The following is a 13,909-nucleotide window of genomic DNA, read 5'->3' as shown; positions in this document are numbered from 1 at the left end:
GATAGTACTCACTTTCTAGAACTATGAGGATTAGGTGCATAGGAGAGTGTCTAGTGTATGGAAGGAGCTAAATAGCTGTATTAGCTGTTTTTGTTGTGGGTAACTAATGGATAAGGTACCTTCGGATTTTGGCCAGCCAGATTGGAGGTTTGACAATTTACTCACAGTGTGGATTTATTATCCTATCTCCCACAATTTTCAGATTACCCTACCCTTTTCTAGAAGTTACACAGATGTAGAAGCCTTGTTTCTACCTATGTAATCTAATTGGTAGTTATCCTAGAGTGAGGGTTATTTGCGTATATGCCTGTGTGTGTACACTATTGGATACACTGAATAGCCAATCACCTACCCTAAACCATGGCACTGAGTGCTTCCCTTACACCAAGTTATTACTACTCAGAACAGCCCATCACCAGCTGTAGAGACTGAAAAGAACATTTGTAACTTGCTTCAGGTCCTCCAGCCAGTGACAGAGAAGAATCTAAACTTGGGTCTTTCTAAAACCATACAATGAACTAGATTCTTGCCTCTCCTACCCCTCAAAGAACATGCAGCTGTTTGTATAGCACCTATTCCCATGGGTCTAGTTGGAAGGGATTGCTTATTACCAGTGACAGAATCCCACACTTGAAACTCTATGGTTGTTTGGTCCCATATACTCTTGTTTCTCTTTCAAGATTTGAGAATGCCAAAGGCCACAATTCCATCCTGAATTTTGGAAGTATCAGATGGAATGATACGATCATAATCAGTATCTCCAAATTCTTACCTCCCTATGAGTCTTTCAACCTCACCAACTCTACACATCTTTAATAGGTTCAAGGGCTACACCATCCAATATAAAAGCCACCAGCTGAAATTGACTCTTTAAATTTCAAGTAATTAATTGAAATAAAAAATTCAGTTCCTCTGTTGAATTAGCCAAGTCAAGTGCTCAATAGATACATGTAGCTAGTGGTAACCATACTGTACAGCACCAATGTAGAATACTTCCATCATGACAGAAAGTTCTGTTGGACAGTGTTGTAGAGGGATATTCACAGGGACACATAGCACATACACAGTATTATTAGCCAAGGTTTGGGACCTGGTTTCGTTTTAAGTTCACTGTGGCACATAGGACAGGATCTCTGGAGAGTTTCTAGGCTTCCTTTTGCCTTTCAGAATGAAACCTGGACTGACCAGAGTCAGGCCTGAGCAGAGGCTACTTTTCTGTTTCTCCTGGGCCCCACCTGCATCTTGCCTGTTCTTAAGCATGTGGGCAGTATGACATAGAAGAGATTGGAAGCTGTCCAAGAGATCCACAGGAGTGGAGAAGCCAGAGAGAGAAGAAACCCAAGAGAGATTATCCATAAGATTCTAGGGTCTTTAGCTTCTCCCATAAAAGTTATTGTCTACCTTTGGGTCTTAATGATTCCATTTTGCCTTTGAATCATTCCACAATTTCTTTCTTGAAAAGAAATGAGAGATGGACAACTTTTAGGTTTAAGCCATGAGTCACTTCCCATTGTCAGGTTATGAAATCATCTTAGTAGGTTAACATCAACGATTTTTAAAGAGAGTGAGGTAGAATAGATAATGTCAGAGTATACTAGATACAGAAGGTTTTTTTTTCATAATCTCTACTTTAGTTATATATATATATGTATATTTATACATATATATATTTATGTACATTTGCACTGGTTGCTATGTAAAATACTGTGGGTTGTGTTCAAAGTCTGAATAATACTGGGTTAGAATTATAGTTAGCACAATAAATAGAATTCTTTTTCTAATTTTCCAATGCCTATTTCCATGATAGCACTACACTTGCTTCGTCATGTTTTATGCCGTCCTTTTATGGGTATCAGAACCATGAAAAATCCTACATAGAAGCCATATTATGGTCTCAAACCTTTAAGTGTGAGCGATGAGTTTGGAAATCTTGGAAATATATGATGGAAATAGTTTTATTGTGAAATCTGCAGATTTGAGTGGAAGGAATCCTTTCTGGTTGGTTTTACAGAGGGAAATGCTGTATATGTGCTCATAATGTTCTGTGTTGCACACACAGACTATAACTACTTGTAAAAGGTAATTAAGGAAAATGGGATCTATTTTCATCCCTGGAAAACATAGATCAGAGGCCCTCATTCGTTCAACAAATTCATGGAGTATTTACTTGACTGGCATTGGGATCAGGGCTAAGGACACAAAGATGAATATGATGAGGTCCCTCCCCTTGAAAAGCTTGTTGTGGGGCGCCTGGGTGGCGCAGTCGGTTAAGCGTCCGACTTCAGCCAGGTCACGATCTCGCGGTCCGTGAGTTCGAGCCCCGCGTCGGGCTCTGGGCTGATGGCTCAGAGCCTGGAGCCTGTTTCCGATTCTGTGTCTCCCTCTCTCTCTGCCCCTCCCCCGTTCATGCTCTGTCTCTCTCTGTCCCAAAAATAAAAAAAATAAACGTTGAAAAAAAAAAAAATTAAAAAAAAAAAAAAAAAAAAAAAAAAAAAAAAGAAAAGCTTGTTGTGTCTTTCGAGAGAGACCAGTCCAGTGCACAGGCACCCACAACACAGCATGAGTATAAGACAGCACAGAGGGCTGGTGGGAGTAGATGCATCTTACGCAGGCAGAAAAGGGGTATTTTCATTCTTGGGACCTTGCCTTGTCCAAACCAGAATTTTCTGCCCCACGTCACCCTCATCTTCCCCACCAAGTTGAAAATCTCTGCCCTTGATAATGTATGTTCTTGTGTAAAGTTCACTGAAGATCAATGCACAACCATTCACAGGATTTATAAGTAGCTATAAAATGAGATTTTAAAATTCAGTTTGAGTCTTTTCATATAATAATCATGTTCATGATTCAGCACAGGTTTTTTTCATGTTACATTCATACTCAAGGACTCAAGGGCTGCTTTTTTTTTTCCTCCTTTTTTTTTTTTTTCGCTGAAAGAATGCTAACAGGAATAAATTGAGTGGGATGAGCCTTCATTGTCACCTTTTTTCTTCACTTAAGTATTTATAGTAAGAAGATTAAATGTGCAGAAGCTGTTCTTCCCATTCATGTAAACCCAAGATACGAGGAATTTAGTAAGTGCCTGGGTGGTGGTTTGGTCTAATGAGAAGAGCATCGAAATGGCAGCTGGGTGAGCTGGAGCCCAGTGGGGCTTCCGGGAGGTTGTTCCTCACAGGCTAGAAGCAGCCAGCTCCTGCTGGGGACTTGTGTAGGGGCCAGGAGCCGGACCTCCTCACGCAGAACCTTGACTGGCAACTCTCAGCTATCACGTCTGAGTTTTCTTGAAGGAGCACTTACAAAGAAGCCCTTTCCTTTTAACCCCTTACCCCCTTTTGACCGTTAGTTCCCACTTACAAGCTGGGACATCTAGCTTGACCACGTGCAGTCTGTTTGTGGATGTAGAATATTTGAAATTGTGGATTTTCAGCAGAATTGAAGACTTGCAGCTGCTCTATAAAATATGAAATGTAATCATTTAGTTTCTTGCCTGTTTATTGCATCTCGGTCATGGACACAGTTATCAGAGTGGGAAGCAGGTCAGAGGTGTGAGCTGCAACCCTTTTTAGACTGTGCTGAATGGCTGTATTTTGTTGTCCTGATTTTGTAAAACAATCGCCTTGGATGAACAGTATTGCATCTGCCTTGTAATTCTGAATAGGATGGTCAGCATGTAGATGTTCAATTCCCAGAGGACCTGTTTGTCCACCAGTGGCTGCCATGACTCCACAGGACTCCTTTCTTTGGCTCTTTGCTGCTGCCATGGGAGTCCAAAACATAACTATAAATATACACATACCTATGTGTATGCACACACATTTTTTTTTAATGTTTATTATTTTGAGAGGGAAAGCACGTGAGCAGGGGAGGGGCAGAGAGAGTGGGGGAGAGAGAGAATCCCATGCAGCCTCTACCCTGTCAGCAGAACCCGACCAGGGCTCAAACTGACGAACCGTGAGATCATAACCTGAGCCAAAATCAAGAGTCAGACGCTTAAGGTTCTAAAATCTTATTTATTGTGGCCTCCTCTATTGTCATCCTCTTTTAGCCTTGTGGTTGTAAGACTTTCATTTCTTTGTTGTCATTTTAGAGGGGGTTTAGAAGCGATCTGGCCTCATGTAGGAGTTCAGTCTGTCATGTTTGGACACCACAGCAGCTCCATCCAGACCGGGACCCTGAACCACTTGCTGCCTCCCCTTCATGTGGTCTGATCTCTCAGCACAGCCCACACTGATTCCTCACTCCAAGCCCAGCCCAAATGCAGGGATTTTGGAAATGCATCTGGCCTAGGCCTCCACTTTCCCTTCAGAGTTGGTCCCTACCTTCTCTTATCTTCATATGCACACAAATTTACTTTCCCTTAAGACTTTATCTATTATTACATTAGCTGACTGTTGAATTTAGGAATAGTTTTCCACATCTACATATTCTCAACAATTTGCATATTACCTGGCATTTAATAGGTGCTTCATAAATAACCATGGTAACTGTCACTAAAAACTACAAATTACAGAAGTATATTATAGTGGTTTTAAGTCTTAACTAATCTTCCCATAGTAACTGGGAAGACTCATTCTCAAGCAGAACCAGTGAGGACCAACACCTGAGGGTAGCCACTACACTGGCAGGCAGGGTATTGTGTGTGTGTAGTTGGGATGCTGGAAGGATGTCCCCACCACTTCTGCCACCCTGTCTCTCGCACATTAAAAATGAAAGATGGGGACGCCGTCTGAGGTGCACAGACTCTTGAGCAAATGTGCTTTAGTTTCTTACAATACAGGTGTGGCCCAGATGTTCAGCACTTGGAAGTAACCTTAATGCTCCCCTGTCCACGGTGGTGCCTTCCTGATGAAGTGATGCCAGCTTGGATTGTCTGTTCCATCCATTGGCTCAGAATCCATGCAGCCTTCATTCCAGGCATTGTTCCGTGAGCCCCTTGTCAGGAAAGCCACAGTGTGTGGGTGCTGAGGGGATTCACCATGGCTACAAGCTTTGCAGCATCTCTTCTCACTTACTCACCGAGGAGAAACTTTCACTTGAATTTGCCCAAAGCATATTAATATCTTATGTTTCCGCAGAGAGTTTGTCATCACAGACTCCTGTTATAGTTTCCCATCCTGCAGACTGTCCCCACCACAGTCTACACTGTCATTTCTGTGGCAAGTCTGTCTGTCAGAAAACTCTAATTGCTTTATGTGTGAGAACATTAAACTGCAATAAATTTATGTACGCAGCTGCTCCATTACTGGAGAACAAGTTTTATCTCCTAATAAATTGATGTTTCTTTTTAGTGTCAACTAAAACCAAAATTTACATCCAAGGAAGTGAACCTTAACATTAAATACTTGCTTCAAAGCCACTAGTGGTAAGAAAGGGTACTCACCACCCAACTCTAAAAAGGCTAGAGTGAGGGAAATGATTTCTTCCTCTGTTAATTGTTTCTTGAAAGCATAATTGCACAATGGCTTTAATTGAAATAGGAATAGAAGCTATGCCCTTTTAAAGCAGATACTGTAAATAGTGTCATCATTTGCTATGAGTTATACCATCAGGGAAAAGACTAAAAAGCTTATTTATGTTGAAAGATAAGGGGGGAAGGAGATTTGCTTTGGTGGTTTGTCTAGTGTTGCATTTAAGATAATGGAATAGACACTTAAAATTCTCTGGACTTTGATTAATATTTAATTTTTCTTTTCTGCAAGACTTTGAGCTGAACTGATTACCAACAAAAATACATCTTAGACAAAGGATTTGTATAAATTTGACTTACTTTAGAAGGTTTGAATTACATTGGCCAAGTGCTAGTTTTCTTCTTATTTCTGTGTTTATTATACAGCAAATATGGTACTCTTTTAGAAATGGTATACATTAAACACATCAATTGACTGATCCCATGTGGAATAAATATGAAAAAGTATCATGTTACTTTATATTCATATTATGAACTGAAAGTTTATTATATATACATGTATGTGTTAGAGAGAGAGAGAAGGAGAGAGAGATCTCTTAATTCAAGTGTGGTACAGATTAGAAAGCTTTCCCCCCAATGTCTTTGTATCAGAAGATTTGCGCAATAGAATGTTAAAACATGAGCTAGCCTGGAATGGCTCTGGGTTAAATATCCACATATCTACATTCTCCTAGGTCTGTCATTCTAGCTTGTTACCTGTCATTTACTCCCCCGGGCCTCAGTTTCCTCATCAATAAAGTGGAGGAGTTGGTCTCAATGATTTCAAAGCTACTTTATAATTTGAATGTTTGTTAATTCTAAAAGCAATGACCCTTGTGATCACTGAGTATTGTCTATAGCATGAGATTTTGAGTGGCCAGTCATTCCTTCCATACTGTGTAGTTAACTCTTAAATTTTCCTTTTCTTTGCCTTTAACCTTCCATTCAGTGCTTTCCCTAGCCACGTCTGAGCTCGAAGACAGAAGGGCAAATAGTCCAAGTACAGATTGGATATTGTTCTATGCCAGTTCTATCAATTATCTGGGGAATGATTAAATATTCCTTTTTTAAAGCCAGCATTTTTTTAAAATGGCATTTGAATAAAATATTAAATGCCATGATGGAGATCAACACACCCTCAAACACATAATTAAACAATCTGTGGTGTCCTGGCTCCAGCATTTCGGAATAGTTCTAAAGTTGATGGGATGATTTTTTTTTTTTTTTTTTGAAAGTCTGCTAGCTACAGGGAATTTTTTTCAAAGTAAAAGGACCATCCTGTGAAAAGTCTAGTAAAATGCATGTTGGGTCTCCAGGGTAAAATTAAAGGGTTTAACTAGAAGATGGGCTTCTTTCTCTTCAGAAAAATCTGGTCGTAGTTTTCCACAAAGCCATTTTAAGTTTAAAAGAAAAGAAAGCAAAAGTATTATGATGTTTAGTTGGCATGTTCTTTTCATGGCAATTTCTAAAAACTTCTTCATACTATATATATGTTGTGAAGAATCTTGTATAAGTTGCACATAGACTATATTTAAACTTATTTTATAGTACTAGCAGTCTACTTTTACTGCCAACATTACTATCAAGATTTAGAGTTATTATGTCTTTGTTTATGTGCTCCATTGTTGCTATATCATGAAGTCATCTTGAGCCAGCTCCTTGGTCAGGAACATAACCTCCAATTATAACATTGCTCCTATGGGAAAATGTGATCCACTTTATATTGTGGTTTCACATTGTGGTGAAAAGTAGAGAATGCCTGCATTTTTTAAAGTTTAAGTTTTTCAACTCACTATACTGTCAGTTATGACTTGGCAAGATGTGAACAGTGTCTCTTAGTCTGAAGTTGGTTCATGGATTTGAGTAGGATTTCAGTCCCCCACCCCAGGACCATTCACAAAGGATAGTAAATGTGTAAGTCAAACTGAAGCCTTAGCTGGAAATTTTGCTATTCATGTTTTTGGAATGAGAATTTTATTTAAAATGTTACAAAACGGCAGGCATCTCTTCAAAGCAAGGCCAAACATCTTGATATTCCAAATGTAGTCTGCAGTCCCAGTTACTAATAAATCCCGTTATTTCTCTGAAAAATTCAAAAGCTTGTTGTCTTTTTGTGCCCCATTTTGTCATTAATCAGACTTGTATTATTGGTGAAACCTTTGCTAATATTTTAAGTACTTCTAAGATCCTGCAGAGAATCATGGTTCTAAGTTACAAGAACAAAAAGTAAAGCTCCTCAAAGTTTTTTGATGTTGCTATTAAATGAATTGAAGATGTCCAATCAGCTTTAAAAAAAATCTCTCTTTCATTCTAATATCCATTGGGACTTAGAAACCACATACACTAAGTAGCTCATCTACAAAAAGACTATAAAAGTGAGCACAAGTCTTGGTCCAGAGAGGGACACACCCTGTACTGTCTCTTCTATTCTTTTCATGAAAACAGTTAGCCAAACTACAGGTGGGATAAGGAACATATTCAGTCACAATATTAATCTAACATCAGGAAAATGGGAAGGTTAATCTTCGAGTGTTAGACTTAGGGTAATCATGACAACATTCCATCACAGCTGTCATATTTAGTTCATTTAAAATTTTAATTTTCTTTAAAGTTTTTTCAATTAGCGAAACCTTAGAGCTCATGAAAGGAATCAGATCAACAGCCCCTCAGGAAAGACTCTGTCACCAGTAAAGGAGGTGCTGCCTGCCAGCAGCCCAGGTATCACAAGCCTGAGGCCCAGCCTGGAGGGAGCAGAGAAGTTTGTGTTGGGACCTCGAAGGGATTCCCTGCAGTGAGCCTTTAGCAGCATAGCCCGTTCTCAAACAGCACATTTTTATATCCCGTGGGATCCCCACATCATAAGCAACCCAGTCTTCTTTTTTGCTTCTCTATTGCTATTGTATAACCACTGTGAAAAGTAAGAACAGTTCTTTTGTAAGGGTATTGGTTGGATTTATCAGAGTCTCATCCCTCTTCTTCTATATGCTTGCTCCATGTGATCTGATCCACTCCCACAACATAGATTATGCCTGTATATATGTTGATGACCACTGAAGCTATATCTTCAATTTCATTTCTCTCCTGAACTGCAGGCATGGATTTGTAACAACCTATTCTGTGTCTCTGTAGAGGTATCATTTTAATTCATTGTATTCAGAGTTGATGAAGTGTCTATTCTGTGGTCAGCACTGGGTTAGAGTCTTTCTTATACCAGATCTCATACTATTTACATACACATGACATAAATATTATTATTTCTATTAGAAGAATCAGAAGTAACTACTCAAAATAGAGAAGTATGGTGGTGCCTGGGTGGCTCAGTCAGTTGAATGTCCTACTCTTGATTTTGGCTCGGGTCATGAGATCGAGACACACCTTGTTTAAGGGGGAGCCAAGCTCCATGCTGAAGTGTGGAGCCTGTTTAAGATTCTCTCTCTCTCTTTTCCTCTCTGTAAAAAGGAAGGAAGGAAGGAAGGAAGGAAGGAAGGAAGGAAGGAAGGAAGGAAGGAAGGAAGGAAGGAATCCTAAGCTTTATATTCCATACTTAGTAGAGTGGTCATTGTGACCCTCTAGGACATAAAGTTTATTCATGTAGGAGTTACAACCATCTAATTTCCAAAAATTGTTTGAAGCAGTTTGTAAAAGTAGCTGTCAAAATAAAGTTTAAAGGACACAAAAAGATAAAAGGTATACTAGGAAATTGGTTTGAGTAATTATACTTGAACATTACCTCAGAGGTTCCTGTAGCCAAGGCAAAAAGTATAACATAAGTCCTTACTCTGTAACTAAAGAAAATATATGTTCATCTGGAGAAATGTTTTCACTAACTCTCAAGTCATTTTCAACTTACATACTTGTATAAGGGAAATTGTGTAACAAAATGACCATTTTCAAATGGTTTATGTAAGATTCACGAGTGTTCTTATTATGATCAACTGTGTGATAAATGGAAATACAGGAGAGAGTCTATATAATACCTTCTCTGGCATTATATGTTAGTAGTAATATCTTACATATATATTTTCTAAAATAGAAATTGCATAACAAATTGAATAATGTTTGCAAATACAGGGTTGCCAAAAACATAAATGTTCGCATTATAACCATTTGTCATACAGACTTCTGAACTTTTTATTTTTTATAAAAATGTTTTCCTAGGAATTTAATATAACCTATAGGTATTTAGCTTTCTGATCAATATTCTTGGTCTTCTTATGAATAGTAAAATGTTCATAAAGAATTTTGTAAATCCCCAAAGGAAAGGGAAGACATAAAGGAACAATTCTGTTTCAGATTTCTCTCGGGAAAGTCACCAACAATTTATACCTAAAACTGCCAAACCAGTTCAATGTTCATGGTTTTTAAGAATATTCAAACTATCATCAATTATTTTTATTGCCATTTTGGTAAATTGATATTATCAAATTCCATAGTAATACCATTTTTTATCAATTGTAAGACACCCAATTTTTCCCAATTTAAAATCTTTAATATCAAGATATTTCTTACAACCAAGGCCAGTTTAATTGGCAGCATTTTCTTCCTTTCTTAGAGATTTGTCAAATGTGTCACCATCAATGAATACTGAATTCAATGAAATATACTTCATACATATTTCTTATATTTTAGTTCCTTTTACAACACATACACACACACACACAAACCCAGACCATATTAATTAAAAAAAAATCTTGATTCTGCCAACAAAAGTGTAGAGGATTACTTCTCTGAAAGTTTTGACATAAAAAGGAATTGTATGGTTTCGTTTTATTGAAAAAATGGAAAATTAACACCTTAATTGAATCCATGTTATAAGAAACCTTACTGACTTTATGGAAATAATTTGGCAAATTTGCATTGTTTCATGTAGATTTGTGTTAATCAAATACACTTTCAAGGTCATTAGATGTTCTGCATTTTATCCATCTATTCCATAGATTCCATACTTCTTCATAAAGTCCTCTAGATAATGTCATGCCAAGACTGTGGAGATGACATTTTTGATGTCAAAACAAAATAATGTAGCAGGAACCTATAGAAACAATGTTGCAGTGACAAAATGAAATGTCAATGGAGGTCTATTGTAGCATAATGTCAAAACAAAATGTCATCCAAAATCCATGGAGACACTATTATGATATCAAAATGAAACAATATCTGTGCCAGTCTGTAGAGACATTACAATATGAGAAAAGACAAAACAAAATGATATCTACTGAGGCCTGTGACTTCTGAGTCTCAATATACCTTCATGTCAGATAATTGGCTTGTGACACACACGGGTAATATTTCAGTACAGATCTTCCTTTACTTACAGTGGAACTATGTCCAGATAAACCTATTTTAAGTTCAAAATATTGTAAGCCAAAAATGTATTTAATACACCTAACTTACCAAACCTCAGACTTCACCCAGCCTACCTTAACTGTGCTCAGAACATTTACATTAGTGTGTAGTTGGGCAAAATCACCCAACAGAAAGCCTATTTTATAATAAAGTGCTGAATATCCTGTGCAGTTCATTGAATACTGTACTAAAGGTGAAAAACAGAATGGTGTAAGGGCGCATGATGGCCGTTCTCCATTGTTTGTCCTCGTGATCACGTGGCTGGCTGGGAACTGCATTCCCTGTCACTGCCTAGCATCTCAAGGTACCATCACACTACATATTGTTAGCTTGAGAAAAGATCTACATTCAAAATTCAAAATACAGTTTCTACTGAATGCTTATCATTTTCACACCATCAGAAAGTAAAAAAAAAAGAAAAAATCATTAAAGTCAAACCATCATAAGTCGGGGGATGTCTGTATATATTTCCTAAATCTTTTTTTTTTCTTTTTCTTTTTCTTTTTTTTTTTTTTTTGCACAACTCCAGAAAATATCCAGAACTGCTTCTATGGTATAAATATCTATGTTATTGCTGATATTTATATCTACATCTCTGCCTGTGTCTAGATCTAAATCAATGTCCATGTCTATCTCTGACTAGATTCCTTCTGGGCTTCTGTTGCTGCTGCACACATAATTAGTTCTATTTGGTCTTGGCTTAGCTTCCCTGCACACTAGTATTTGGACATCGGTTGAACGTAAAAATACAGGAAAGACAGTGTTGCAATCTGCTGGTAAAGGATCATACTGAGTTTTAACAGATGCTTTGCTCCATTCCTTTCTCCTCTTTTCTCAGGTATAAGCTGGCACTACCCCTGCCTTGGTGAGCGTTCAGGCATCAAAGCTGGTTTTGATATGTGCACCTGAATTCCTGTGACCTTTACCCCTTCTGCTCATGATTCAGTAGCACCCTGGCTAGGCAGTTACTCTACCTATTTCCCAGCACTTTGATAGTAATTGAAAGATCAAAAATCCTATGTTTGTTGAAGAAAAATAAATCTTTATTATAATCTGTAATCATGTTAGAGTTATTTTCCCCAACAAAGTTATTTAAGTTAGTAAAGTGTCCTTCTAGTCCATGAGCATGGACTGTCTTTCCATTTCTTTGGGTCATCTTCAGTTTCTTTCATCAGCGTTTTATAGTTTTGAGAGTACAGGTCTTTCACCTCTTTGGTTAGGTTTATTCCTGGGTATCTTATTATTTTTGGTGCAATTCTAAATGGGACTGATTCCTTAATTTCTCTTTCTGCTGCTTTGTTATTGGTGTATAGAAATGTCACCGATTTCTACACATTGATTTTATATCCTGTGACTTTACTGAATTCATTTATCAGTTCTAGCAGTTTTTTGTTGCAGTCTTTCAGGCTTTCAATGAGTAGTATAATCTCATCTGCATAGAGTGAAAGTGTTACCTTTTCCTTACCAATTCGAATGGCCTTTGTTTCTTTTTGTGTCTGGTTGCTGTGGCTAGGACTCTTAGTACTGTGCTGAGTAATAGTGGTAAGGGTGGACATCCTCATCTTGTTCTCAGCGTTTGCCCATCGAGGACGATCTTGGCTGTGAGTTTTTCATATATGGCCTTTAATGTGTTGAGGGATGTTCCCTCTAAAACTACTTTCTTGAGGGTTTTTATCATGAATGGATGTTGTACTTTGTCAAATGTTGTTTCTGCTTCTATTGAAATGATCCTGTGGTTTTTATCCTTTCTCTTGTTAATGTGATGTATCATGTTGATTAATTTGTAGATATCGAACCCCCCCCACAACACAGGAATAAATCCCACTTGATCATGGTAAATGATTTTTTTAAATGTATTGTTGGATTCAGTTTGCTTGTGTTTTGTTGAAGATTTTTGTGTCTATATTCATCAGAGATATTGGCCTGTATTTCTCTTTTTTTGTGTGGTGTCTATCCAGTTTTGGTATCAGGGTAATGCTGACCTCATAGAATGAATTTGGAAGTTTTCCTTCCTTTTCTGTTTTTTTGGAATAGTTTGGGAAGAATAGATGTTAACTGTTCTTTAAATGTTTGGTAGAATTTGCCTGTAAAGCCATCTGTCCCTGGACTTCTGTTTGCTGGGAGGTTTTTGATTACTGTTTCAATTTCTTTGTGGTTATTGGTCTGTTCAAGTTTTCCATTTCTTCTTATTTCAGTTTTGGTAGTTTATATATTTTTAGGAACGTATCCATTTCTTCCAGGTTGTCCAATTTGTTGCCATACAGTTTTTCATAACAATCTCTTACAGGTGTTTGTATTTCTGTGGTATTTGTTGTTATTTCTTCTCTCTCACTTGTGATTTTATTTATTGGGGTCCTTTCCCTTTTCTTTCTGATAAGTCTTGCTACAGGTTTATTAATTTTATTATTTTTTTTCCAAAGAACTAGCTCCTGGTTTCATTGATCTGTTCTTTTTTTTAAGTTTCTATATCATTTATTTCTGCTCTAATCTTTATTATTTCCTTCCTTCTGTTGGCTTTAGACTTTATTTGTTGTTCTAACAAATATTATTAAACCATCTATACTACCCAAAGCTGTCAACACATTTAGAGCAATCACTATCAAAATGCCAACAGCATTTTTCACAGAACTAGAACAAATAATCCTAAAATTTTTATGGAACCACAAGAGACCCCAAATAGACAAAACAACCTTGACAAAGAAAAGCAAAGCAGGAAGCATTACAATTCCAGACTCCAAGTTATATTACAAAGCTTTAGTGATCAAAACGGTATGGTACTGGCATAAAAATAGACACATAGATCAATGGAACAGAATAGAAAACCCAGACATGAACCCATAATTATGTGGTTAATCTTCAACAAAGCAAGAAAGAATATCCAATGGGAAAAAGATAGTCTCTTCAACAAATGGTGTTGAGTAAACTGAACAGCAGCATACAAAAGAATGAAACATGACCATTCTCTTTCACCATACACAAAAATAAACTCAAAAGATATTAAAGACCTAAATGTGAGCCCTGAAACAATGAAAAAAGCACAGTCAGGAATTTCTCTGACATCAGCCATAGCAACTTTTTTCTAAATAGGTTTCCTAAGGCAAGGGAAATAAAAGCAAA

The 13,909-nt window shown here is 37.4% G+C and overlaps 1 protein-coding gene across 25 annotated transcripts in view; it reads left to right on the top strand.

Moving 5' to 3' along the window:
• PARD3 (par-3 family cell polarity regulator) overlaps positions 1–13,909 on the top strand; it is a 674,940-nt gene that overhangs the window by 621,373 nt on the left and 39,658 nt on the right. The gene's annotated exons all lie outside the window — the stretch shown is intronic.

The sequence above is a fragment of the Leopardus geoffroyi genome, chromosome B4, assembly GCF_018350155.1.
Source record: "Leopardus geoffroyi isolate Oge1 chromosome B4, O.geoffroyi_Oge1_pat1.0, whole genome shotgun sequence".
Classification (NCBI taxonomy): Eukaryota; Metazoa; Chordata; class Mammalia; order Carnivora; family Felidae; genus Leopardus; species Leopardus geoffroyi.
Note: the sequence above shows the minus strand (reverse complement) of the source record. Positions and strands in the feature narration are given on the sequence as shown.